This window comes from Phaenicophaeus curvirostris, chromosome 6 (genome assembly GCF_032191515.1).
Source record: "Phaenicophaeus curvirostris isolate KB17595 chromosome 6, BPBGC_Pcur_1.0, whole genome shotgun sequence".
Lineage (NCBI taxonomy): Eukaryota > Metazoa > Chordata > Aves > Cuculiformes > Cuculidae > Phaenicophaeus > Phaenicophaeus curvirostris.
The window spans coordinates 16085578-16103047 of NC_091397.1; the positions used below are offsets into that span (position 1 = coordinate 16085578).

Here is a 17470-nt window from a genome sequence, read left to right on the forward strand (position 1 = left end):
AACTAGGCCTTTTGTCACAGAGTTCCTCCACCCACTTGTACTTTACCACACAATAGCTCGTTTACAGATTCAGACCACTCCAGCTCCACACAGAAACAATCCTGTATTGTGAAGTGAAGCTACCACAGGAGTAAAATCTAAAAATACTTCAAAAAGTCTATAACAATTCTTTAGTAGAACTCTACGGTTCTTCCCTTAGAGACAGAGGCTTTTGCAATTTGAATGGGTAATAGCAGATTTAGTCACTCCTTACCCGAGTATGACTAACAGCCTACAAAAGCAAAAAATATATATGTACCTTACAGTATATTAAGTTGTTCCCCTCTTAAAAACAAAAAGGTTTGCACTGAAGCCAAAGTACCTGTAGTATAAAAATCCATGTTATTTCCCCTCCCATCCCCACTGGGGAGAATAGAGCACTATGCAACACAAATGCACTTCTGCATGTGCGACCCAGGAGAAGCTATACTTGTTTGTTTACATCAGCCATAGGTGCAGCAGCTACAAACTAGGGATGAGTAGAACAAATGGGAGATCACATGGATCAACCAGTAATCTGCCTAGTCAGCCATACATTAATGCAAGTAAATTGTGGAGACCAGCTAGGTTGTTGGGAAAATCTGGAAGAAAAGACGGATGGCCTACCTACACTCTACTTGCACTTTCACCTCATGGAGAATAGTTGCTCCATCCCCCACAAGCTACTATAATAGAATAAAGATAAACGCAGGGATTATGCCAAGTTGACCCCAGGCTTTGTTCTTTCCCTCCAAGCACATTCAGTGAAAAGGTCTAAACACACATCTGATTTGACAAGCATTCAGATTGACAAAGAACGTGGTGAAAGTGAAATCATACTTCGGGCATTCATCGGTCCCTATGTCAAAGGTCATTCAGCAGCATTTCAGCTGCTGCTTGCTAGGATTTAAAGTGAACTAGTTTAAACCCCCATCACCACAGACATTGTCATATAGTTTGTGCCAGCCAAGAATATTTCATAGCATGTTTAGTAAAATTTAGCTCAAAGATAACAATTTCTGGCCAAACATTTAATCGTCACAACTGGCACTGTCTCATCCGGAAATGATGCATAATTTTCCTTTTTAGCCAGATTTTTTATGTCAACTCACATAATTCATCTGCAGAATAGTGAATTATTATTAGAAATAAGGTCTGATAAGTTATATACCTTCACTGTTTAAAACAAAAAGCAACATGCTTCTTTCTACATAATTAAAGATTTATCAGTTGATTAAAACAGAAAAAGCGCATATTTAAATCACTTAACTAAACAAGAAAGCTCAATCAGCTTTATTTAATAACTCTTCATTGATTTTCTCAGTTTATCAAATATTATTTGAGTCATTTAGCCTTCACTCAGGATGTTTAGAGAAGGTGCACTAGAACCTAACTTGAAACAGTAGCAGAATGGGCAGCTTCAGGGCTATGAAAAGTGGGGGAGCAGCAACTAAAAACCCACTGAGAAATAACAACAGCACAGGAAAACAAATGTATTCGTCCAACGCCTTTGTGAAGTGTGCTCTCAGCTACGGGCAGCACAGTGGTAAGCCCAGCTGTCGATTCAGCAAGCTGCAAGACTGTCACTGCAAAACAGTTCACAATTCAGCAAATAAGTTGTTATTTTACTGCAGATTAAGAGGTCTACTCACTAAAAAGTGGCATTTCTGAGGCAATCTTTTCCTAGGAACAATTATATGCCTGTAAGTATTACCCATATAGCATAGCATGTTGCCATCAGTACAGGAGGTGTTTTCACATAAGGACACTGGTTTGCTACAGCTAGCAGACAGGTTTCAGTCAGTCTGTTAGCAACATAGAGTTCCCCAAAGTTGAATGGTAGGGTATCAACATCTCCTACTACTGCCCTTAACTCCTATGCTGAAACATTTTGAGTTCATCTGCCAAAAAGCAGCCTCTATTCCTTGAGTTTTCCACCAAAAGCATGCATTTGGTAATGACAGACACAGGACTCTCAACTCTCAAGGATGCAGCAGGAGAGTCTGCATTTAGTGGGACATGCACCATTAGGAATTACTTGCATTACATTACGTTTGCCAGGGGAAGTTGTGGATGCCCCATCCCTGGAGGTGTTCGAGGCCAGGCTGGACAGGGCCTTGGGTTACCTGATCTAGCGGGATGCCCCTGCCTATGCCAGGGTGGTTGGAACTAGGCGATCTTTAAGGTCTCTTCCAACCCTAACTATTCTATGATTCTACACTTATACACTCAAGCATCAATTTAAATAATCTTTGGGCAGAAATCAGCCTTTACCCTTTTGACAAACAGGGAATAAGATGTCTCTCAAGGAAGCACAAAGCATGCTTTTCTTTTGGCTAAGGAAAGAGGCCCTCTGAAACATTCAGATGCCCAATACTTCATTTACACCCTTACCCCAAGAACACCTATGAACCCAATTTAAATAGCAGATTGGCATCATCCAGTTCCAGTACTCTCATGCCTAAACGGAAACCCACGGCTTTCCATGAGTGTCCCACTTGCAGAAATGGAGAAAAACATCAAAAATAAGGACACACTTCTAAAGGGTTTGGGATAGATGATTTTAAAACTGTTGTTCTTCCTCATGTGATACTATGAGGATGACAACACAGACATCACAAGACAAGACAGACCTCATTTCTCTCCATATCCCTTTTGTTGCATAGTGGGAACAAAGCACATTGCTTTCCTAATGACTAGCAGGTTGTGTTCAGGACAGTACAGAAATCCCTCCTATACTATTATACCATGCTAGCAAACAGATTTGTCATGTTGAGGCAGTGGCTTATTAGTTTGGGAATATTCTGAGTTTCGCAGATGGTTTTGATAGATTCACATTATTTTGGAATCTGTGAGGTACACAGGAATAAGATTCAATTAAAAAGAAAAAAAAAAGAAATCAGAGGTATTAGCTAGATATCATCAACTGCATCCAAGGCAGCAATATCAACGTGCCTTTGGCTGTTTGGTTTTCCAGAACATACTTACAAAGCAAAAGGAAATCTAAGAACAAGCACATGTGAATGAATGAAAGATTCTGAATGTGCTTCCTCCAAAATGGAGCTTAACACACCTTGCTCTCATATGCTGCAGGCTGCTCTGCTGAGGATTACATTTCCAAAATTAAAGAGCCTGCAACTATAACAGGCAGTGTCCACTGAAGCACTCTTCAACAGTCACACAGGTTTTGCAGAACTTTATGAACTGCCTCAAGAAACCTAAACTAATTATTATTATATCAGAGATAATCATAAGCCTTATTTAAGCTAAAAAACATTAATTTCACTTTTTTTGGTAGTATATTTTGCCCCTTCTCTGAAACAGTCTTCCTCGAAAGAGGAGGAAGAAAGGAGATGAAACTACACTGTAGCTCTGGATAGCTTATAATCTAGGAAGTTCTTGGACAGCTAGATGAGATAGCATGACAAAGTTCACTACATCATCCAGGAGGGAAGGCAACATAGTACTGACTCCTTCAACATCTCCCAAGAGCTATCTGATTCTAGGACAATGAAGAAACGTAACGCTTTTTAACATCTGTCTCTGAAGCACATCTAAGAGACTTTTCACAGAAAAGAAATTTCATACAAGTGGAGTCACCGGGATTTAGACAGGGCCTACAACACATAAAAGATGGAAACAAACATCTCTGTTAACACGACCATAGACTCCAATTCTTCTACTGTAGAAACACACTTCTGTTCTACCTACATAGAACAGCAGGAAAGGGTCTACAGCTTGGTCAGACAGCTATACCAGATCACTTGCCACTGGTTAAGAGCAACTACATAACTTAAGGAAGCAAGAACAGTAAATTGCCGCCTCCTCATGGTATATCCCATCACAAGACTTATGAGTGTCTGGACTAACCTAACACCAATTCTTTCATATCAACAATCTTTTCTATACATGGTATTTCAGCCAGCTACTCCACTGTTGCAGACTAATTGCCACAGGAAACAGCAAGTAAAATTATCTGCCAAATGATTACGATTATATTTTTCTGTTACCTAAATACCTTTAAGACAACAAAAACTATTTCCTACCTCTCCTTCTGGTTAGTGAAGTTGAGCTTTCAACTGTTTTACCACTGTCTTTGGTATTCTGCAACTTTCTCAAATCCATAGCTACTCCTTTGCCCATAAGAGAGCTCACTTTCTTATTTTTACTCAAATGCCTTTGTATTACATACCAGTGGCTGTGTTCCTTTCCACCTATGCAGAAACTAGTGGCTTCCTACTGCAAACCACAGCAATCACATAAAGCAAGGAAAAAGGAGAGGAGAAAAACCCCACATATCCTCTCATAATAAACTGGCCTGGAATGCATTTTACTCGTCATCATCTACAGATTACCTACAGTTAGAGATAGTTAACTAAGCTTCTGTTTTATTGCCAGTTTCCTTCATAAGTAGCTAGTCTTCATCACCATAAAAAGATACTATGATCACAGAAACAGTCCTGAACTGCAAAATAAAAATGGATGTAAAGTGAATTAATACTGCTGTCAAGGGAGCAGCATCTGTGTAGCTCTGTGATGCAGTTGTTTAAGATCACTCTCAGTTGTTTCCTTTTCATTGGGGATGGGGAGGCGCAGACTTTCTTGGGGGAAGGGGAGGGAGAGAAAGAAGTACATATGAAGTACACATTTGGAGAAGGGCTTCCCTTAGATTGGTTTTCCTTAAGGGACTGCGTAAGAACTAGTATTTAAAGTGCAGCTAAAAGAAGATCTTCAAGAGACATGACCCATGTAACAGATGGAAGTTAAGTCCAGAACAGCCACAATGACATGTGGCAGCAGCTGACAGAATGAGGAAAAAAAAAACCCACGAAAGGTTATTCAAATAGTTTTTCTATTTTATTTATTACAAGTTGTAATTGGTACATATTGTTGCTAAAGCATAAATTTTCAGATTCCACATAGGTTGTATCCACAAATTCCAAGAGGCAAGACAAACACAAATACCAGTCAAGAGCCTACTTTAAGATGAAGCATTTTAGGCTAAGTTTTGCATGTTTTAGTAATTCCTCCATATTCTATAGTCCAAACTGTTTTAATGTTCACTTGCCAGTTAGTTTGGAAACCCACATCTGAGAAACTGTCTTCATTTCCCAAGCAGATACAATCCAGAAAGATTCTCCACCAAGCATAAATGAAAGTGGTGCATGTTTTTTGGCAGAGGAAGCAAGTTTTAGAGCTTGCATGACAAAAGAAACAAAAATAAATCTTTTTGAAAGCAGTAACTGCAAGTTAGGAGGGCAAGAGTAGCCGCTACTGCTTACAGATACAGTAACCTGTAAACAATTGAGAGGTTTTGGGTTTTTTTAAACGCTAGATTCTTACAGTGGGTAAGTATAGCTGTCAATGCCCTAAAAGGAAACCCAGCTATTTTTCCTGCTACTGCTTCTGCACAGACTTGCGCCTCTGCTTGATCCAACTCACTACAGCTTTACATTTCATTCTCCTCCAACATCTGGATTCCCTCTGTCAGCCATGTTTCTGGCCCAATTTCCTTCCAATCAGTTTAGCACATCTTCCAAAAGACTTAATAAACCAAACACTTCTGCAGGGCTGATGATGTAATCCTGTAAATAATCAAAACAAGAAATAAAAGAATTGAAAGAAAGAATGCATGATGAAATGGATGCTTACCTGCATGATGAAAATGAAACTGAGCCATCATGCTACAACTCACTTCCTCCCCCCCTCCAACAATACACACCAAGCAGGAATAGCAGTAGTACATCAACCATTCAGCTCATCTGTATTTTCATGCTAGAAGGATCTTCAGCACTACTTTGTAAAGCACCTAGGAATACTTTTGACAGTTGAAAAAAATTAAGTTTATTTTACATCCATTAACGTGATCATAAACCAAAGGTTATTCTCTCCATCTCCCCACTACAGATATCCTCCATGGCAGGCTTGTCATTTTTTGCTTTATAATGGAGTCATTTTATTGTATGCAAGAAGCCTCAGGCATTTTGTGCAGCCCATTACTCTTTGCTGCCCACATTCAGATGGCTAATCTGCTATCAGCCAGAAGCTTGACAGACAAAAGAAAAAGGCAGGAAAACGGCACACATGGTTGTGCATGTGCATGCACACTTCAGCTACTAAATGTTTCGACAGTAAACCCAAGAAGCAATAAGACGCATATTTCACTGTAGTCCTACTTAATGCTTCTGCGTTTGAAGGAAAACTTTTAAAAGGTAGATAGGCTGGGGAGACAATTTTTTAAAAAGACACCTAAGATGCCTATTAAGAAACATTAAGGCATAAACCTGGAAGGCTCTACTTAGTGAATGAGCATCTTGGAACCTGAGAAGTCAAACACCTTTCAATTCTGAGGATTTCCTATACAAGACTCTCAAATTGCTTAAAAAATATAAGCAAAAGTTAGAAAGATGAAATAAGGGCTAAACATAAGCAATTGTAGACTACTGGAACAAGACACTTCGCAAACTGAAAACTTCAGCACTTCTGTTTTCTTACCTGCTCATAAAAGAGCTCAGTTTTTTGGGGGGGAAGTTGTATATTCTTTCCTATATCCTAAACTATGGTGACATCATACACTGCATTTCACTGCATCTGGTTTTGCATATCATCCTGCATAACAAGTAGCTTAATTCTTTTAAAGAGGTTAGGGTAATTAAACGGAGAAGGCTTGCCACTGCATACCAAAAAAGGAAAGAACTCCAGCAAATATGGGCATTAACTGCCTTACTTTGTTTCTGAAGAAAAGCATCTCAGAGTCAGAGGCAGTAGTGGCAAAAAATTTTTTTTTTTTGAGCATCAGATCCACAGGCAACAATTTGCAACAAATACCATGTAAGAACTTTCTGCCAGGATCATAAACCTCTGTTGTGTGTCATTATTTCTATTCAGATAAGTCTATTTGCATCCTTTGCAGCCGAAAAGCTAAAATTGTCCCTCTTGTGTTAGCTGGCTCAGCTCACAGAAACAGAAAACATATGCTGAGGTACAAACCTGGCTCAACCTTTTAAGGAGTCCCGCTCTGTCAGGTAACTACCTAGGCTCATCCCTGAAGGGATGACTAATCATGTGGTGAAACACAGAGAACCATGGCACATTATACTGTGTTGTGTGACACTGGAACTTTGCTATATTACAACTACCAATTAAATTTTGCTTTTCATTTCTGTTTAAATTATTAAGTTATTACACTTTTGTGCAGCAAATTAGCATCACAGCATTTTGGTTGCAGTATAGATCCGATTCTACCTTACCTCCACTATTTGTTGTAAGACATATTTAGGTTTCAGGAATTACCAATGTCATAGAATCATAGAATCACCAGGTTGGAAGAGACCCATTGGATCGAGTCCAACCATTCCTATCAAATACTAAACCATGCCCCTCAGCACCTCATCCACCCATGCCTTAAACACCTCCAGGGAAGGTGAATCAACCACCTCCCTGGGCAGCCTGTTCCAGTGACCAACGACCCTTTCTGTGAAAATTTTTTTCCTAATGTCCAGCCTAAATCTCCCCTGGCGGAGCTTGAGGCCATTCCCTCTTGTCCTGTCCCCTCCTCTCTACAACCTCCTTTTAGGTAGTTGTAGACAGCAATGAGGTCTCCCCTCAGCCTCCTCTTCTCCAGGCTAAACAACCCCAGCTCTCTCAGCCGTTCCTCGTAAGACCTGTTCTCCAGCCCCTTCACCAGCTTCCTTGCTCTTCTCTGGACTCGCTCCAGAGCCTCAACATCCTTCTTGTAGTGAGGGGCCCAGAACTGAACACAGTGTTCAAGGAGCGGTCTCACCAGTTCCGAGTACAGAGGGAGAATAACCTCCCTGGACCTGCTGGTCACACCGTTTCTGATACAAGCCAAGATGCGACTGGCCTTCTTGGCCACCTGGGCACACTGCTGGCTCATGTTCACTCGGCTGTCAACCAACACCCCCAGGTCCTTCTCCTCCAGGCAGCTTTCCAGCCAGACTTCTCTTAGTCTGTAGCACTGCATAGGGTTGTTGTGCCCCAAGAGCAGGACCTGGCACTTGGCCTTGCTAAACCTCATGCCATTGGACTCTGCCCAGCAGTCCAGCCTGTTCAGATCCCTTTGCAGAGCCTCCCTACCCTCCAGCAGATCCACACTTCCACCCAGCTTAATATCGCCCGCCAACTTGCCAAGGGTGCACTCAATGCCTTCATCCAGGTCATTGATAAAGACATTGAACAGGGCTGGACCCACCACTGAGCCCTGGGGAACCCCACTTGTCACTGGCCTCCAGCTGGAGTTAACTCCATTTACCACCACTCTCTGGGCCCGGCCATCCAACCAGTTTTCCACCCACGGGAGTGTGCGCCTGTCCAGAGGCTGACAGTTTCTCAATTTAAAATCAGGATAAAGTAGAAGGTAAGCCTTACCATGAAGTGTAGAAGTTGTCAGAATAGTCTTTCCACAGAATTACTCTGTGGTTTCAGTATCATTGCACTATTACAAACAACACAAGTCTACCCTGTATTAACACAGGGAGCACTCAAGCCAGACTAATAGATTCATTTATGGACAGAATATATCTAAGTACAAAACAAATTCCTATTGTAAATGCAAATTCACTCTCAGCATTCATTATCTAAAACATATCAAAACAGATCATAATAACAAGCCATCCAACAATCTGCTCCTATCTAGAATTTAAAGTTGGCAAGAACAGTGTCTTGTTGCCTCTGAGCCACAGAAGTTCCAAAATTCCCCATAAGTCTTATTCTGAAGGACAAGTACTTCTTCTGTGGTCATCTTCAGGTCCTTCTCAACAGCAGCACCATCCCTGGCAGTACTCTGCAACCTTATCTTTCTCTCCCACTCGTACAAGGTAAGGGGTGGGGGGCGGGGGGGGAACCCTACATTTGCATATGTAATTACAGTGTAGCTCAGCAGTATGCAAAAAATTACTGGAAGTTGAGAACAGATATGCCTGATGACCACACCTTAGTATTTCAAATGAAAAAGCTTTGCAAGGAAGGGGAAGGGACAGCAGCAGGGAAGGAAGCCAGTCATTACAGCTCCAAATCTGCTTCAAAGTCCTTATTCACTGCTTCATGTGCTTTGCTGGGCGAACCATACCTAGGTCCTTCCTGTGAACAATAACACAAGAATGAATCCAGTAGCAAGTGGCTAGTTCTGTTTAACTTGAAATTACCAAATAGCTGTACCAGGAATACTTGAGGAAAGAAAGGAAAGGCTATGGACAAAACAGGACAGAAGACCAAAGAGGTTACAGATTCTGATTAGTACCTCCTTTTCCAGTCTAGAGCCTCCCGTGACTTACGGTAGATAGCATACAGGAACTTAAAGAATAAAATGAGCTAGGAGGTGGGAAGATTGAAGATCTGATGCATACCTGAAAGGCCATAAGGCAGAAAATCCTCAAGGCATTAAAAAAAAATTGTTTAAAACCACATTTATTTAGAAAAAAGGGAAAAACAAAAAATCTGGCCTGCTTCTTTAGGTCAAATATACCAGTTCAGCAAAATGCAACCTAATCCTTGTAATTAAGGTCTGATTTTTTTCTGTTCTTTAGTTTGCACTTTTTCAGATAGAATAGATTTCCCCAGGCCCTTTTCAATCATGTTCTATTTCTCATGTTTTGTAATTTCATTTTGCTTTCCCCCTTATACACTCTGTGGGCAGATGTCTCTACAAAATGGATCAGAAAACTGTCCTCAGTGTCTGTCAGACAGAATTTGAAAAGGGATATTGGCTGAAATAATGAAAATATTTCATACTACAATAACCGAAGGTCCTCCTTAGCATCACTGGTCCAAGCAACATTTTATCCTAACAAGGACAGGCACACTAGTCCAAAGGTAAAAATTCTCTCTAACACATCAGCCTCTTTTAACCCCTTTATTTCAGGTGTCATCCATGAAAGTCACTCTCAGGATCAAGATGAAAGGCCAGGTTTATAATCCATTTATCTCTGATGCTCTTGTCAGCTCCTCCAATGTTCCTGATCTAACGCTTGGCTTGAGAAGCTAAAAAACAGAAGTGCTTGCAGAAAGAGGATATCTGCATTAAATCCAAAAATATACTTAACAGGAGTACATAAGAGATAGTTAAGAAGTTTTTTCTTTTCCTTCTGATACGCTCCAATATTGTATGGAGTTCTTAGTGTTTAATGAAATAATTTTAAATGTCCCTTTACTCAAGAAGGACTGCTACTTGTACTTACAGAGCCTAACTGGAGAGGATGGAACATCATTTCAGCACAGGACAAAATTTATCTTTTTCACTCTCTCCCTCAACCATAATTGAGCCCCCTAACGCATCCGGAAGAACACATTCATCATTAGACACATTCATTTGCTTTACATAGTTCTCCAAAAATAGGATAGATGGAACATATTGATGGCAGAGCAACAAGGGAGATGCTTGCTAACAGAAAGCAAACATTTATAAGGGAAGCAAAGGATGCCAGTTTTCAGCTTTTAACCTTTGGGTGACAGTAGTTGTTAACCAAACTGCTTTGCAACAACAGGGTTAGAGTCCTCACCATCAAGGAGGTTTTGACAGCTGGGAATGACAGCTGAAAAAGAGAGAATTGAAACAGGCTGCTTCCAAACAGTACTTATTTCTCAAAGATGAGAGCACATATTTTTAGTTAACTTCTGTTGCTCTGAAAAAGCATGTTAAAATAACAGATACAGTTACAGTACAATAACGGCATCAGAAACAAGCAGAGAGTGAGGCAAAGTAAAAAAAAAAAGCCTCCTTTCTTCATTATTTGGCATTCCTTTGGGGGATAGATGTACAAGACAAGACTAAAGAATCCCAGTTCACATGTTCAGCACTAACCAACCAAAACATCTGAATCACTGCCTGGCTGCTCCACATGTAAAACACACACTTAAGTTTCTTCTTTCTGCTCTACCACCACCTATTCTCCTAACATGTGAATGTAAGCTGTCAGGTACTCACATAAGGATCGGATGTACAGGCCCAGATATAGGAAGGGAAGACTCAGTACATATATTTTTACTGCCTGAAAGGTGCTTACATGCTGTGGTGACGAGGGTAGTATTTTTCTCAGGAGTACCAAAACAGATTTATAAAGCTATGCTGCATTTAACTGTAGTCAGTATTTTATCCATCAAGTCTTACTCTTCCTGACTAGGCTTCACATTTTCTTCAACTACCACAGAGGAATTCTACTTATCTATGCATGAAAGGGACAAACAGATTATTAAACAAAAAATAAGGCTCAGCACAAGAAAAATAGAAAATAACTCATTTTTAGGAAAGGAGGGGAAAGATTAAAAAGCTACAACTGTGAAGAGTTTTTTTAAACTATCAAACTACTGTTATTTTTTCCAATAATTTAAAAACAAGATGCTAGGATTTAGACATCCAGAAAAGCAAACCAAGCCTGTGAGAAACATCCTGCACTTGATAATTAGCTCGAGAAATTGACTCAATCAGAATATCAGAGGAAATGGCTTAGTGAGAGGTTTAAAAACTTGCCAACCTAACAGAGAATAACCAGGTTGGAAGAGACCCACTGGATCATCGAGTCCAACCATTCCTATCAAACACTAAACCATGCCCCTTAGCACCTCGTCCACCCGTGCCTTAAACACCTCCAGGGAAGGTGAATCAACCACCTCCCTGGGCAGCCTGTTCCAGTGACCAATGACCCTTTCTGTGAAAATTTTTTTCCTAATGTCCAGCCTAAATCTCCCCTGGCGGAGCTTGAGGCCATTCCCTCTTGTCCTGTCCCCTGTCACTTGGGAGAAGAGGCCACCACCCTTCTCTCTACAACCTCATTTTAGGTAGTTACAGAGAGCAATGAGGTCTCCCCTCAGCCTCCTCTTCTCCAGGCTAAACATGGAAGCAGAAAGCATTACAGAAGTCTGTGCACACAAAACTCTACCTATAGAGTCCCCCATGAATTCCACTGTTTCAAGGCATGACCTAGTCAATTGAGGTCAAAGCTATTTCCCACTGCCATCTTCTTGTGCAGCCAAACAGGGAGCAGATTCATTGCATCAGAAAGAAGGTATCAGAGCTTTAGCAAGAAGCAGACTACACTCTTCCCTATCCCATCCTCCCTCCTTCCCCCATACTCTTTGCCTTGCTCACACACCCCTGCCCACTCATACACACATCCCTCCACTCTCCATGGGACTCTAGGGCTTTCGTTCAATTTTTTTTTTTTAATTATTAAAGACTTCAAACAGCACCTCCCTTAGAAAGAAAGGGCACCTATCATAACTGATCTACTGCACCGTCTCGTGACTACAGCTAACCACATCTTCACTAACAAAGATACCAGAATACTCCCCCCACCCACCTTGCCTATCTGCCCAGACCCCCAGGCAGAAGCAGCGCCCTCCTGCACCCATACCTACTTCCCACATGGCTCCATCTTAGCAGCAGCAGTGCCCTGTGACAAATGGTACCAATGGTAAAACCTAAACTTGGCAAGGAGACTTCTCAGGCCTGACATTTATTTACACATTACTGGGGAATTTTTGTTTTTAAGACAACTTAAGCTTTTTTATTTACCTAGCAATCACTTTCAAATATTATAAGCACCAAACACATGCTGAGACTCTTCTTTAGTCATTACTAACCCAACAAACCCAATATCTGATTGAATAATCTCTGCATAGATGTTAACCACCACAGAAAGAATCTAAACACCCCACACACAGGAGCATGGATGCCTGCGTTAACAGTGGAGCTCTCAAGGCAATTCCTTTCTGTTGTGTTTTACTTTTGTCTACCTACACACCTCTGAACTTAAGATCTGGGAATACAAAAAACACTAGAAGACAAAATTCTGCTTCCCCAGCACATCACTGCATCACTATTCACAGGAAACATCACCAGTGAAGATACCATCTTAATACCATCTAAAAATGACTAAAGAGAAAATTGAGTTTTGCATATTGCCAATTGTTTGCTGAGAGTACAAGAGAAGTATTTCAAGACAAGAGATACAAAAACTGTTAAATATTTCAACTGAAAGAGATACTAACTGCTGAATGATAAAAGTGTTCTCTTTTTAAGGCTCTACATCAAGCCAAATGTAAGGGTAGTCCAAAGGCTGAAAAATGAATTGAGACCCCGTCTTGCTGTGGACTTCCGGTGTGACCTTGGGTAAGCCACTTGAGAATTTTGTCCTCAAAAATAAACAGGCCGATTGTAGCTGCCAGAATGAAGCAGCAAAGTTTGAGCCCACAGATACAAGCCAAGCTCTGCTTACTTGCCCATAACAGAAAAGATCTAACTTGGCAAGCCCTTTTTCAAAACGTAGATAAGTATAACCAGAACTTCAGGAATATTGACATGAAGTGCTTGAAAGTTCACCTGAAACTGTACTTAAAAAATTGGTATGAAAGCCTACATAAAACCAAAGTTATTTCAAATTTTCAAGCTCTTGTTTTGTGTACTTGTGTGAAACCTATCACAAGTAGAATCTATAATCTCCATAGATGCAGTATGTACTTTTAAATATTGGATTTATAGTCAATGAAGCACAGCATATTCTAATCAGCTTGTATTATCAATTAGTTAGAGCTTTTGAAATTACTACAAACAGCTAACGAGTTGAAAGCAATGAACTTGTATTTTTGGTAAATAATGACTGAATTTAGAAGTAAGGATTCTTAAGAGCCTTTTGGCTAGATACTGTCACTCCAGAAGCTCTTCCCTGTGATAAAGACTAGTTGCTCAAAAATCAGATAAAAAAACCAAAACAAACAAACAAGCAAGCAAACTCCCCACAACCCTAGCTTTACAGAATTTGGTTTTATTTCTTTGACACAGTAATGGAGTCCCATGCATGTTAAAGATGCCTGCCACCTCTCACTGGCATTTTAAACCCTATTAAAACAGATGTTTCCACATGAAGAAAGGCATCACAGTGATATTTCTACTTTAGTTTACTCCAGCCTCTCCTCCCACTCTATGAAACTCCTCTAAGGAGAAATGACAGGTTAATACCACCACCTGACTCCCAGTGGGGACAGAGACAGAGGACGCCTGTCAGCCCCTTTCTCCCCCCGCACTGCTGACCGAGAGGCTCAAATGGGCCTAAATGGGCCTAACTGAAGTCAGAAGCGCTGCTATTAACGGGACCTGTAATAAAGCCCAAAGTCGACAGAAAGACTCAGTGGGGCGGCATATCTGATATCACAGAGAACTTCCAACAGAAGATTCAGGCTGAGTTCACAGAAGTCAAATCCTCAGACTTCTATCTAAAAAAATTCCATCTGAGTTACTACTATGATAAAGGAGCCCATGCTAGAGGGAAATTTTCATCTACTTGCTACATTTCATCAATTGTTTCAGCAGCATGCTTACCAGAGTCCTATAAGCAAGACAAACTGTTTCAAGGAATTAATCGCCTTAAAAATCCTGCCTCAGGTAGCCAATTACCTTAAAACATCCTGCTTCACAACTGCTGAAATAACAAGCACTGACTACCAAGAGAAAAATGAAGAGATAATGGCATTAAGTGTATTCCCATTATATTTCAGTAGTTAACATTAAAGCAGAAGTATGACTTGTTTACATGAGAGAAGATTTCCCTGGACTCAAACAGTTAATTCAGTTGTCCAAATAGACCTGTTCACTGTGCCTGGAATTTTAACTCTGGCTACATTCCTCAATTCCCAAATTGCAAATTCAAATTAATGCTGGAGTGAAAACATAATACTTAGTGAAAAAGAAAGGGAGGGGAGCAAGAGAAGAAAGGCACAACAAGGAATGTTGTATCCCAAGCGTCACTAACACCTGACATCCTGCCAGTAGTTAACACCTTAGAGCTAACAGAAACATGCCATGCTTTTGCCTCATTCAAAGGCACTTTAGGATCTTCTTACAGCCCTTGGCTTTGTAACAAAACTTTATACGAAATTATTATCTAATAAAAGGAATTCCAACTGTAAAGCAACTGAAATAGCACTCTAACAGGTCAATCTACATAACCTTTTAGCAATGAACTCACTGTTTCTAAGGGGTAAATGAAAAAAAAAAGCCTGCCTCATATCCCCTTCTCACATATGCCTAACAGCATGACACAAAATTCATTCAGTTTTACACGCTCATTTCACCATTAAATATGCTGCCGAAAACCTTAAGATATACCTACATTATTTTCAGAACATCAGTATAAAAGGTTGATATCTTTTTAACCTTCTAGTGAGGCAAGTTTTAAATACTTCACTTGTTCTGCTTCTCTTACAGCTTTGCTTTAGAACAAGATGCATTACTTTTAGTTTTGCTGTTTAATAAGAATTAATACAAACCCTATAATATATAAGGGATGCTAAGAAAGCAACTAATCCTGATACTGAAAGCCAACTCAAAATAAGAAAACCTTCGGCAATCCTGAATCTATTTGAAGTCCGCAAAGGATTCGCATAGCACGGCAATGCAGATGACTGGCAAAAATCACATCCTTGTTGCCTCCTCCTCACTTTCCTACCTGAAGAGGGACAGAAGAGGGAAAGGTAGATGGGAAGACAGACCGTGAGAAGACCAGCACTGTGTTACTGCTTTATCAACATGGTGCTATCATCACAATACTTCATTAACTCCTTTGCTCTAAGGGGACATTTTTGTGTAGTGGCCAGAAGTAAGGACAACGACACAGGATAGTTTTCTCTAGGTATGAAGTGCCAGATTTTCCTCTAAGTGGAAATCTGCTTTTTTACTGATCCCCTATAGGGGCCAATAAACAAGGTAGAAAAGGAACCAGCTCTAGAGTTGAGAAGTTAAAGCAGTTTTTTCCAGCTACAGTTAATTCATCAGGATGGCAGCTGTAAGTCCTGGCTCCCAAACAGAGAGAGATGAAAAATAAAAAAAAAAAAAAAGGAAACAAGTTTACAGTATCAGAAGATAGCTGTGTTAAACAGAAGGAAAGTTTAGAGTACAGTAACTCAAGACCACAGCCCATACTGGATGTCGACTGCAATCTCTAATAATCTCACATTCTATGGGAAACTGGGGGGAAAAGGAAACTGGAACAGCATAAAATTGATTTAGTACATACTTCAGGAATTGGCTTTTTGTAGAATCTCCTGTACTCCAATCCCATTAACAGAAGATACTCACCTATAAGATTGTGGCTGGGGGGGAGGAGGGCTTATTTTAAAGGCTAAAGGGTTAACATTTTTCAAGCCATTTTCTTTAGTAAACATTTGCAAGTCAAACATAAACCCACTGCTGAGAAATCTCTATTATCCAGAATCTATTATCTAACCGATCCTGATGCTTCAATGCACAATGACTTAAGTTGGTTTTAATTCCTCAAAAAAAGGAACCAAAACCAGCCTAAAACAAGACATACTACATTTTACATTGCAGAACTAGTTGATGAAGACTCAAGAGTTTTTTTTATTATAAAACAGGTGCAGCAATGAGGTCCAAAAGTAATGAAGATGAAAGATACCTGGAACGATACTAAGTGTTACACACCTTTTGTTTTCTGCAAGTGATACATGCTGCAGACAAAACGTTTTGTGCTGAACAGCCTCAAATCTGGTTTTCTAATATTAAGCACAAAGGAAAAACACTGACAGCAAGCGTGGTAAATAAATCCCTCCCTTGAGAATGAAAGCAGCAGACAGGAGGGGGCTGACATGCATGCAGGAGAAAACTAAACACCATCTTTTTTCTACCTGCACAAGTTGCCATTTGCTGCAGTGATCAAGAATCCCTTTTCCCCGTTGATTTCAAAAGCTAGGTTTTCACAAAATTTCTCCCCCAAGTCATCTGTTGATATGCTTCAAGAGTACAATATTCATACCACTGGATCTTTAAGAGAAAAATCCATTCTCTTTCCTGTTCAGGTAAACATGTTTACAGCTCCTGCACAGACGCTGGGTGGTTCAGACTCACATGTCACACACATGTCGTCAGCAATAAGAAAAGCCCCTTTCTCTGTTCCTCAACATTTTTAACAAGGTAAAGAGAAAAAGCACTTTCCAAACTTACCTTTAGCACAGCCAAATCATAAGCTAAATATTTATATTTACAGTAGGGCAAGGAATTAACAACACGAGCGTGCGAACAAAAACACTCGCTGGAAAACACACACGGCGAAAATAAGAAAACCTTCCTAAGTTCAAAGCGACCAAATCAACTCGTTGGGCGCTGGGAAGGCCGTTATTTATCATCACGCTACGCCCCGAACAGGCGGGATTGGAGCGGAGAGGCGAGAATCGTGACTCCGATCTATTTCGGAGCCGGTTCCCCGCGTACGAAAACGTCTCGGCTGGCGGGGGAAAAGCCTTCCCGTCCGTGACCCCGCACAGGAAATGCCACATAAAGCCTAAAATTGACAGGGAAGGCTCCAAACCCTCCCGCTTTACACCCTATCGCGAAGAGTCGCTACGAGAACCGAACTACTTCTCCATTTTCCAGAAAAGAAGTAGCGAGCGGGCGTTAGAGCGTTTGTTCCCCCCGCCGCGTACCTTC

General features: G+C 40.6%; 1 protein-coding gene and 1 long non-coding RNA gene across 2 annotated transcripts in view; both read right to left on the reverse strand.

Moving 5' to 3' along the window:
* The window catches only part of ZEB1 (zinc finger E-box binding homeobox 1), a 128065-nt gene that overhangs the window by 109857 nt on the left and 738 nt on the right, over nucleotides 1-17470 (reverse strand). The gene's annotated exons all lie outside the window — the stretch shown is intronic.
* LOC138721870 (uncharacterized) lies at nucleotides 4854-17392 on the reverse strand. The gene is made up of 2 exons (XR_011337632.1): nucleotides 16988-17392; nucleotides 4854-5603 (listed from the first exon to the last, which is right to left on the reverse strand). It is a non-coding gene; the product is annotated as an uncharacterized lncRNA (long non-coding RNA).